Raw genomic sequence first — 12,031 nt, forward strand, 5'->3', positions numbered from 1 at the left:
TATATAAAAACTCCACCAAAAAAATGTCTTTAAATAGGTTATTTTTTCTATTTAAAAAAAAAAAGACTGGCAACAGTTTTCATGCAAAGTTTTATAAAGTAAATACTTTAATTGTTTAAAAAGTTTGCTGATTATTTCTGAATGTAACTCCAACAAAACAATAATAATCTTCACAAGAAAAGACTCCGCATTCCAAAGACCGAATTCTAAATGTTCTGCAAAAAAAATTAGGACATATTATTTTCTTACCATACAAGAATATATTTTTTAAATCATGGGCACAACATATAGAAATTACATGACATGCAGAACATAGCCTTACAATTTTAAAGGTCATCTGGGGCCATCTTACATAGTTACATAGTTAGTACGGTCGAAAAAAGACATATGTCCATCAAGTTCAACCAGGGAATTAAGGGGTAGGGGTGTGGCGCGATATTGGGGAAGGGATGGAATTTTATATTTCTTCATAAGCATTAATGTTATTTTGTTCCATGAATGTATCTAATCCTGTTTTAAAGCTGTTAATTGTTCCTGCTGTGACCAGTTCCTGAGGTAGACTGTTCCATAAATTCACAGTCCTCACGGTAAAGAAGGCGTGTCGCCCCTTGAGACTAAACTTTTTCTTCTCCAGACGGAGGGAGTGCCCCCTCGTCCTTTGGGGGGGTTTAACCTGGAACAGTTTTTCTCCATATTTTTTGTATGGGCCATTAATATACTTATATACGTTTATCATATCCCCCCTTAAACGTCTCTTCTCAAGACTAAACAATTGTAACTCCTTTAATCGCTCCTCATAGCTAAGATGTTCCATGCCCCATATTAGTTTAGTCGTGCGTCTCTGCACCCTTTCCAACTCCGCAGTGTCCCTTTTATGGACAAGTGCCCAAAACTGAACAGCATATTCCAGGTGAGGCCATACCAATGCTTTATAAAGGGGGAGTATTATGTCCCTGTCCCTTGAGTCCATGCCTCTTTTGATACATGACAATATCCTGCCGGCTTTGGAAGCAGCAGCCTGACATTGCATGCTATTCTGTAGTCTGTGATCTACAAGTACACCCAGATCCTTCTCTACCAGTGACTCTGCCAGTTTAATCCCCCCTAAGACATACGATGCATGCAGTTTATTAGTACCCAGATGCATAACTTTACATTTATCCACATTGAACCTCATTTGCCAAGTGGATGCCCAGACACTTAGTCTATCCAAGTCATCTTGTAACTTATGCACATCCTCTATAGACTGTACCGTGCTACAAAGCTTGGTGTCATATGCAAAGATAGAAACAGAGCTGTTAATACCATCCTCTATATCATTGATAAATAAATTAAACAACAGCGGGCCCAGTACTGAACCTTGGGGTACACCACTAATAACCGGGGACCAATCAGAGTACGAATCATTGACCACCACTCTCTGGGTACGATCCATGAGCCAGTGTTCAATCCAGTTACAAACTAAAATTTCCAAACCCAAAGACCTTAACTTACCTGTCAGACGTCTATGAGGGACAGTATCAAACGCTTTGGCAAAATCCAGAAACACTATATCCACAGCCATTCCTCTGTCAAGGCTTCTACTCACCTCACACTGCTCTATCTATCTCTCATCTATCTCATATCTATCTCAGATAGATGAGAGATAGATGAGAGATAGATATGAGAGATAGATAGATAGATAGATGATATATAGATATATAGATAGATATGAGATAGATAGAAAGATAGATTAATAGATGATAGATAGATAGATGATAGATAGATATGATATAGATAGACATCACTGTGTGTATTATCTCTGCACTGTGACATCACTGTGTATTATCCCTGTACTGTGACATCACTGTGTGTATTATCTCTGTACTGTGACATCACTGTGTGTATTATCTCTGTACTGTGACATCACTGTGTGCATTATCCCTGTACTGTGACATCACTGTGTATTATCCCTGTACTGTGACATCACTGCGTATATTATCCCTGTACTGTGACATCACTGTGTATTATCCCTGTACTGTGACATCACTCTGTATATTATCCCTATACTGTGACATCACTGTGTATTATTCCTGTACTGTGACATCACTGTGTATTATTCCTATTCCTGTACTGTGACATCACTGTGTGTATTATCTCTGTACTGTGACATCACTGTGTGTATTATCTCTGTACTGTGACATCACTGTGTATTATCCCTGTAGTGTGACATCACTGTGTGTATTATCTCTGTACTGTGACATCACTGTGTATTATCCCTGTACTGTGACATCACTGTGTATTATCCCTGTACTGTGACATCACTGTGTGTATTATCTCTGTACTGTCACATCACTGTGTATTATCCCTGTACTGTGACGTCACTGTGTATTATCCCTGTACTGTGACGTCACTGTGTATTATCCCTGTACTATGACATCACTGTGTATATTATCCCTCCCTGTACTGTGACATCACTGTGTGTATTATCTCTGCACTGTGACATCACTGTGTATTATCCCTGTACTGTGACATCACTGTGTGTATTATCTCTGTACTGTGACATCACTGTGTGTATTATCTCTGTACTGTGACATCACTGTGTGTATTATCCCTGTACTGTGACATCACTGTGTATTATCCCTGTACTGTGACATCACTGCGTATATTATCCCTGTACTGTGACATCACTGTGTATTATCCCTGTACTGTGACATCACTCTGTATATTATCCCTATACTGTGACATCACTGTGTATTATTCCTGTACTGTGACATCACTGTGTATTATTCCTATTCCTGTACTGTGACATCACTGTGTATTATTCCTGTACTGTGACATCATTGTGTATTATTCCTGTACTGTGACATCCCTGTGTGTATTATCTCTGTACTGTGACATCACTGTGTATTATCCCTGTACTGTGACATCACTGTGTGTATTATCTCTGTACTGTGACATCACTGTGTGTATTATCTCTGTACTGTGACATCACTGTGTATTATCCCTGTAGTGTGACATCACTGTGTGTATTATCTCTGTACTGTGACATCACTGTGTATTATCCCTGTACTGTGACATCACTGTGTATTATCCCTGTACTGTGACATTACTGTGTATATTATCCCTGTACTGTGACATCACTGTGTATATTATCCCTGTACTGTGACATCACTGTGTATATTATCCCTGTACTGTGACATCACTGTGTGTATTATCCCTGTACTGTGACATCACTGTGTGTATTATCCCTGTACTGTGACATCACTGTGTATATTATCTTTGAACTATAACATCACTGTGTGTTATCTCTATACTGCAACATCACTGTTGATACTTACACTGCACTGTGACATCACTGTATATATTAAGCCTGTATACCCTTATGCCACTGTACATATTTACCTTGCACTGCGAGTGACAATACAGGGTAAATATGCACAGTGACATCACAGTTCCGAGTTAATATAAACAGTAATGTCTCTGTACAGGGAAAATAAACAGTTTTGCCACTACAGGGTTAATAAACGCAGTGTTGTCACAGTAGAGGGTAACTATACAGTGATGTCATTGTACCGGGAAAATATACACAGTGAAGTCAGCATTCAAGAATAATAAACTGTGATGTCACTACAGGGTTGTTATACACAGTGACATCAAATTACAGGATGAAGCACAGTGATGTCAGTTTATTATGAAGCACAGTGATGTCACAGTTTATTATAAAGCACAGTGATGTCACAGTTTATTATGAAGCACAGTGATGTCACAGTTCATTATGAAGCACAGTGATGTCACAGTTTATTATGAAGCACAGTGATGTCACAGTTTATTATGAAGCACAGTGATGTCACAGTTAATTATGAAGCACAGTGATGTCACAGTTTATTATGAAGCACAGTGATGTCACAGTTTATTATGAAGCAGTGATGTCACAGTTTATTATGAAGCACAGTGATGTCACAGTTTATTATGAAGCACAGTGATGTCACAGTTTATTATGAAGCACAGTGATGTCACAGTTTATTATGAAGCACAGTGATGTCACAGTTTATTATGAAGCACAGTGATGTCAGTTTATTATGAAGCACAGTGATGTCACAGTTTATTATGAAGCACAGTGATGTCACAGTTTATTATGAAGCACAGTGATGTCACAGTTTATTATGAAGCACAGTGATGTCACAGTTTATTATGATGCACAGTGATGTCAGTTTATTATGAAGCACAGTGATGTCACAGTTTATTATGAAGCGCAGTGATGTCACAGTTTATTATGAAGCGCAGTGATGTCACAGTTTATTATGAAGCGCAGTGATGTCAGTTTATTATGAAGCGCAGTGATGTCACAGTTTATTATGAAGCGCAGTGATGTCACAGTTTATTATGAAGCACAGTGATGTCACAGTTTATTATGAAGCACAGTGATGTCACAGTTTATTATGAAGCACAGTGATGTCACAGTTTATTATGAAGCGCAGTGATGTCACAGAGACTACAGAGTGTACAACTGTACGTATGATGAAGATGGCGGGATGCTATCGATACGTCACACATACATGGGGGAATAAAACACTTTGTTTTTGCACCTTATCTGGGAGTGCCGCTGGATCTTTAGTTTTGTAGATAGATAGATAGATGATATATAGATAGATAATAGATATAAAAAAATTCCAGAAGAGCAGCACAACAATTTTCAGAAAAAACAATATAATGGTGCACGCTGGGTGTGTACCCTGGTGAGAGGTTCACATATACTAGAGAAAAACAAGAGACCAGCAGCACACAGAAATAAGGTGCAAAAAAGGTGAAAAATTTATTGCATCATCCCAGTGTATAAAAGAAGCGACGTTTCAGCGACCTCTCGTCGCCGTTTTCAAGCTTGAAAACGGCGACGAGAGGTCGCTGAAACGTCGCTTCTTTTATACACTGGGATGATGCAATAAATTTTTCACCTTTTTTGCACCTTATTTCTGTGTGCTGCTGGTCTCTTGTTTTTCTCTAGATAATAGATATGAGATAGATAGATAGATAGATATGAGATAGATAGATCAGTGTATCCCAACCAGGGGGCCTCTAGCTATTCCAAAACGACAACTCCCAGCATGTCTTTGGCTTTATGAGCATACTGGGAGTTGTGGTTTTGCAACAGCTGGAGGCCCCCTGGTTGGGAAACACTGCTCTATATCAATTATCTATCTATCCATCTATCTTCTATCTATCTATATCATATCTATCTATCATCTATCTATCTATCTATCTATTAATCTATCTTTCTATCTATCTCATTTCTATCTATATATCTATATATCATCTATCTATCTCTCATATCTATCTATCTTTCATCTATCTCTCATCTATCTGAGATAGATATGAGATAGATAGATAAATAGAAAGATACATAAATAGATGGATAGATAGATAGATAGATATGAGATAGATAGATATGAGATAGATAGATAGGTAGATAGGAGATAGATGGATAGATAGATAAAAAAAAAAAAAAAACTCCAGAAGAGCAGCACAACAAAATTAAGAAAACCAATGCAATGATGCACGCTGGGTGTGGACCTTGGTGAGAGGTTCACTTGTACTAGAAAAAAGCAAGAGACCAGCAGCACACAGAAAAATTAGTGCAAAAAAGGTGGAGATTTATTGCATTATCCCAGTGTACAAAAGAAGCGACGTTGCAGCGACCTCTCGTTGCCGTTCTCAAGGAGTTTGTACACTGGGATAATGCAATAAATCTCCACCTTTTTTCCACTAATTTTTCTGTGTGCTGCTGGTCTCTTGATTTATTTTTTTTTTTTTGGATAGATAGATAGATAGATAATAGATAGATGATTGATATAGATCAGTGTTTCCCAACTAGGGGGGCCTCCACCTGTTGCAAAACTACAACTCCCAGTATGCTCATAAAGCCAAAGGAATGCTGGGAGTTGTAGTTTTGCAACAGCTGGAGGTCCCCTGGTTGGGATACACTGATCTATCTATCTATATCATATACATTTATCTATATCATATCCATTTATCTATATCATATCCATCTATCTCTTATCTATCTCCTATCTATCTATCTATCTATCTATCTATCTGTCTATATCATATCCATCTATCTCCTATCTATCTATCATCTATCTATCTATCTATCTATCTATCATCTATTTATCTATATCATATCTATGTATCTATCATCTATCTATCGATCTGTCTATCATCTATCTATCCATCTATTTATGTATCTTTCTATATATCATCTCTCTATCTATATATCATCTATTTATCTATCTTTCTATCTATCTCATATCTATCTATCTATATATATATATTTATGTATCTATCTATCTATATATCATCCATCTACCTATCTATCTCTCATATCTATTTATTTATCTATCTATCTCTCATCTATCTGAGTTAGATAGATAGATAGATAGATATGAGATAGATAGATATGAGATAGATAGATAGATATGAGATAGATAGATAGATATGAGATAGATAGATAGATATGAGTTAGATAGATAGATATGAGATAGATAGATAGATAGATAGATAGATATGAGATAGATATAGATATGAGATAGATAGATATATAGATAGATAGATATGAGATAGATATGAGGATAGATAGGAGAAAAATAGATAGATAGATAGATGCATAAATAGATGGATATAGATAGATGGATGGATGGATAGATATGAGATAGATAGATGGATAGATAGATAGATATGAGATAGATAGATATGAGATAGATAGATAGATATGAGATAGATAGATAGATAGATATGAGATAGATATGAGGATAGATAGATAGATAGATATGAGAAAGATAGATAGATAGATGCATAAATAGATGGATATAGATAGAAGGATGGATGGATAGATAGATAGATGCATAAATAGATGGATATAGATAGATGGATGGATGGATAGATAGATAGATGGATATAGATAGATAGATGCAGTGGCGTTGCTAGGGTTGGTGTCACCCGGTGCGGTAGAAAATGGTGTCACCCCCATACCTCCCCCCAGTAAGTTTTTAGCCTGTTGTGAACCCCACTGGTGTAGCGCATTGTGAGAAATTCCAGTATAATAATCAGATATACCAGTTGCCACAGAATAGAAAAGTGTTAAAGAAGTTTTCACCATTTAAATATACAGCTCCGAGAATTACTTAAAGGGGTACTCCACTGGAAAACATTTACTTTTATATCAAATGGTGCCAGAAAGTTAAACAGATTTTTAAATTACTTCTATTTAAAATCTTAATCCTTACAGTACTTATCAGCTGCTGTATGCTCCACAGGAAGTTGTGTAGTTCTTTCCAGTCTGACCACAGTGCTATTTGCTGACACCTCTGTCCATGTCAGGAACTGTCCAGAGCAGGATAGGTTTGCTATGGGGATTTGCTCCTACTATGGACAGTTCTTGACATGGACAAAGGTGTCAGCACAGAGCAAATAAATTAAAAAAGAAAAGAACTTCCTGTGAATCACTTATACAGCAGCTAATAAGTACTTGAAGGATTAAGATTTTTAAATAGAAGTAATTTACAAATCTGTTTAACTTTGTAGCACCAATTGATAAAAAAAAATGTTTTCCAGTAGAGTACCCCTTTGAGCAGTGGTGAGGTTATGCTGGGAGTTGTAGTTTCACTCACCATAACTGTAGAACTGACAAACGACTACAGCTCTGATAGGACATAGAGAGGAGAATGTACAATGATATCAGTGACTACAGGTGACGTCTTCTCTATAGTGAGGAGAATACACAATTATATCAGTGACTACAGGTGAAGTCTTCTCTATAGTCTTCCTTTATCTAATTCAGATGGTACATACCGCCTGGTCCAGCTAAAACTTCTGTCTGTAGAATGTGTCGCCCAGACGTCTCCTCACTATGTCAGCGCATTCTCATCCTCTATATGAAAACAAGTATTATTATAAACCTGCCAGACACTGTATCCTCTAAATATAATACTACTATACACTACACTCTTTGATTATAAACCTTCCATACACCATACCCACTGAATATAATACTACCACACACTGTACATTCTGAATATAACAACACATACTGTACACTCTGAATATAAGTCTGCCACATACTGTACCCCTGAATATAATACCGCCACACACTGTACCCTCTGAATATACTACCACACACTGTACATTATGAATATAATAACAACACATACTGTACACTCTGAATATAAGTCTGCCACATACTGTACCCCTGAATATAATACCGCCACACACTGTACCCTCTGAATATACTACCACACACTGTACATTCTGAATATAATACCATCACATACTGTACCCTCTGAATATAAATCTACCACATACTGTACCCTTGAATATAATACCGCCACACACTGTACCCCTGAATATAATACTACCACCCACTGTACCCTCTGAATATAATACTACCACAAACTGCGCCCTCTGAATATAACGTTGCCATACAGTGCACCCTCTGAATATAATACCACAACCGCAGTAACACCCCTCAACATCCGTTAGCTGATGCTATTACCACGGGAGGGGGGTTTTGGTGGTGTTGCTAGTGGATGATGGGGGTGCTACTACTGGGGGGGTGTTGCTGGAGGATGATGAGGGTGCAACTGGCCATCCCCCCTGGCAGTATCACCCCCATCATCCATCCGCAGGATCATCCTCCCGGCAGGAGCACCGCCATCATCCACCATCAGGATCTGCTGATGGAGGTGCTACTGCTGGGGGTGGGGGGTGTTGCTGGTGGATGATGAGGGTGCTACTGCCAGGGGGGGAGCATTAGGTAGGCAGCAGTTACCCCACTTTAGGTAGGCAGCAGTTCCCCCACATTAGGTAGCATATTTTCCCCACATTAGGCAGCATAGATTCCCCACATTTGGTACGTGTTCCCCCACATTAGGTAGCAATTTCCCCACATTAGGTAGCACAGATTCCCCACATTAAGTTGCAGTTTCCCCACATTAGGTAGCACAGATTCCCCACATTAGGTAGCATAGACCCCCCACATTTGGTAGCACAGATTCCTCACATTAGGTAGCAGTTTCCCCACATTAGGTAGCATAGACTCCCCACATTAGGTAGCATAGAATCCCCACATTAGGTAGCATAGACTCCGCACATTTGGTAGTAGTTACCCCACATTAGGCCGCAGGTTCCCTTGCAGGTTCCCCACAATGGGTCAAAGTCTCCCCACATTAGATTGCTGTTTAACCCCCCCCCCCCACACACACACACACACAAAAAAACACATTCAACACAGAGAGACACACACAAACACACACACAGTCAAAGAGACACACACACTCACAGACAGACACACACACAGAGTCACAGTCACACACACACACAGAGTCACACACACAGAGTCACACACACACACAGAGTCACACACACACAGAGTCACACACAGTCACACAGAGTCACACACAGTCACACAGTCACACAAACACACAGTCACACACACACACAGAGTCACACACACACACAGAGTCACACACACACAGAGTCACACACACACAGAAAATAAGGCATACTTGGCACACCAGAAGGCCTCCTACATAATTCCAATACAAGAAATGATTGTGGGCAGGGGTGTAGCGCTCCTGGGTCCCCCTGCAACACACACACACAGACACACACACAGTCACATACACACACACACACAGAGTCACACACAGTCACATACACACATACACAGAGTCACACACAGACAGTCACACACATACAGAGATAGCGACAGACAGACACACACACTTACCCATCCAGCGCAGCGATCCTTCTCTCCTGGCGCCCTGCGAGTGACGGGGGGGCAGCTGACGGACGGGCGTACAGTGGCGATGAAGGGCGGGGGGAGGGGGGGTGCTGACGGGCGCACAGCGCAGGTGAATGCCGGGGGGGGGGCGGTGTAGCTGGTCGGGTACTGACGGGGGTGTCGGTGTAGCTGGGGAGGGGGGGTGCTGCGGAGCATCTTGGTGTCACCCCATTAGGTTGGTGTCACCCGGTGCGGGCCGCACCCCCCGCACCCGGGTCGCAACGCCACTGGATAGATGGATGGATGGATAGATATGAGATAGATAGATAGATAGGAGATAGATATATAATAGATTGATAGATAGATAGATCAGTGTTTCCCAACCTGGGGGCCTCCAGCTGTTGCAAAACTACAACTCCCAGTATGCTCATAAAGCCAAAGGAATGCTGGGAGTTGTAGTTTTGCAACAGCTGGAGGCCCCCTGGAAACACTGAACAACCTCCCACTGTCTCCTACAACTTTCCCCCTCTCCCCCAAGCAAGTTACTTACTTTAAAAGGGCAGCATGAGCAGTGGGCACTGGGCAGGTAAGTCTTCCATACTGGTGGTGTCCGGGCCTGTATACACACAGCAAGCCTGCTCCACAAGGTCCAGCAGCAGCATACAGGGGAGTGAGAGAGGGGGAGGAGCTTCCTGTCTGCTCTTCTCAGTCTGCATAGCGCGGCCCCTGCGTGGTGACAGGGCTGCAGGCTGAAGATTTATTTAAAAAAAGGATGCCGGAGTAGATGGCTCCGGGGGGCGCGGGTGCAGCGGGGGCTCGGGCCCCTTACTGGTGGCCATGAGAGCTGCTAGTGACCTACTGCTGCTAGGGGGGCACAAGGGGGGGGGGCAATCATGATGTAGGGGGGGGGCCGTGGCCCCCTCTGGCCCCCCTGACCCCGCCCGCCCCCCCAGAGACGCCACTGGCTGCAGGGGTGGTTAAACGCAGCGTCCATCCGGGTGCTGTCAAACTTGCTGTGGTCGGGGAGTATGCGGTGGTATGTGGCCTAATGCTCGCCTCTGGGGCCGGACCTGGAGAGGGCAGCGGGCCCCCTCTCACGCTGGGCCCCTGTGCAGCTGAGCCGGCTGCACAGGCGATATGTCCGCCCCTGTGTGTCAGTCAGTCAGTGTTTGTGTGTCTGTCAGCCAGTGTGTGTGTGCCTATACCTATGGGGAAGAGGGGGGGGAGTAACTGTCCATACCTATGGGGAAGAGGGGGGGGGGTAACTGCCTATACCTATAGGGAAGAGAGAGGGGGGGGTAACTGCCTATACCTATAGGGAAGAGAGAGAGGGGGGGGGTAACTGCCCGTACCTATGGGGAAGAGAGGGGGGGTAACTGCCTATACCTATGGGGAAGAGGGGGGGGGTAACTGCCTATACCTATGGGGAAGAGAGGGGGGTAACTGCCTATACCTATGGGGAAGAGGGGGAGGTAACTGCCTATACCTATAGGGAAGAGAGGGGGGGGGGAACTACCTATACCTATGGGGAAGAGAGGGGGGGAGTAACTGCCTATACCTATAGGGAAGAGAGAGGGGGGTAACTGCCTATACCTATGGGGAAGAGAGGGGGGTAACTGCCTATACCTATGGGGAAGAGGGGGGGGGGTAACTGCCTATCCCTATAGGGAAGAGAGAGGGGGGGTAACTGCCTGTACCTATGGGGAAGGGGGGGGGGTAACTACCTATACCTATGGGGAAGAGAGGGGGGGTAACTGCCTATACCTATGGGGAAGAGAGGGAGGGAGGTAACTGCCTATACCTATGGGGAAGAGAGGGGGTGACTCTGCCTATAGGGAATGGGGGGGGGTGTAACTGCCTATACTTATTGGGGGGCTAACTAACTTTATACCTGGATGCCTAACTACTTACCTACATACCAGGCTATCTAACTATGTACCTGGCCTTTATACATGGCTGCCTAACTACCTATCTAGCCCCCTACCTACCTGGCTTGTCACCTACCTACATATTTGGCTTCCTGATCTACCTACCTAGTTACCTATTTACCTGGCTACCTACCTACCTTCCCTTTTACTGTGCAGTACACCAAGGAGGGCATTATTACAGTTTGTGGGCCTATAGATGGAAAGATTGTAGAGGAGGGGAGAGCACTGGAAAAATGCAGAGTCTGACATGTTTGTCCTGCAGATGTTAAGAGATCCACATGGGGGTCTTATCCGTACGGAGAAGAAAAGGAAAGAGGACGCCGCTGATCAGAAAAGACGTAATTGTGAG

The 12,031-nt window shown here is 42.3% G+C and overlaps 1 long non-coding RNA gene across 1 annotated transcript; it reads right to left on the minus strand.

Annotated features, from left to right (window-relative positions):
- Window positions 1–6: 6 nt before the first annotated feature.
- Window positions 7–10,389, minus strand: LOC130362468 (uncharacterized). Its single transcript, XR_008891435.1, has 3 exons — window positions 10,305–10,389; window positions 7,825–7,903; window positions 7–215 (listed from the first exon to the last, which is right to left on the minus strand). It is a non-coding gene; the product is annotated as an uncharacterized LOC130362468 (long non-coding RNA).
- Window positions 10,390–12,031: the final 1,642 nt, after the last annotated feature.

The sequence above is a fragment of the Hyla sarda genome, chromosome 3 (assembly GCF_029499605.1).
Source record: "Hyla sarda isolate aHylSar1 chromosome 3, aHylSar1.hap1, whole genome shotgun sequence".
Taxonomy (NCBI): domain Eukaryota; kingdom Metazoa; phylum Chordata; class Amphibia; order Anura; family Hylidae; genus Hyla; species Hyla sarda.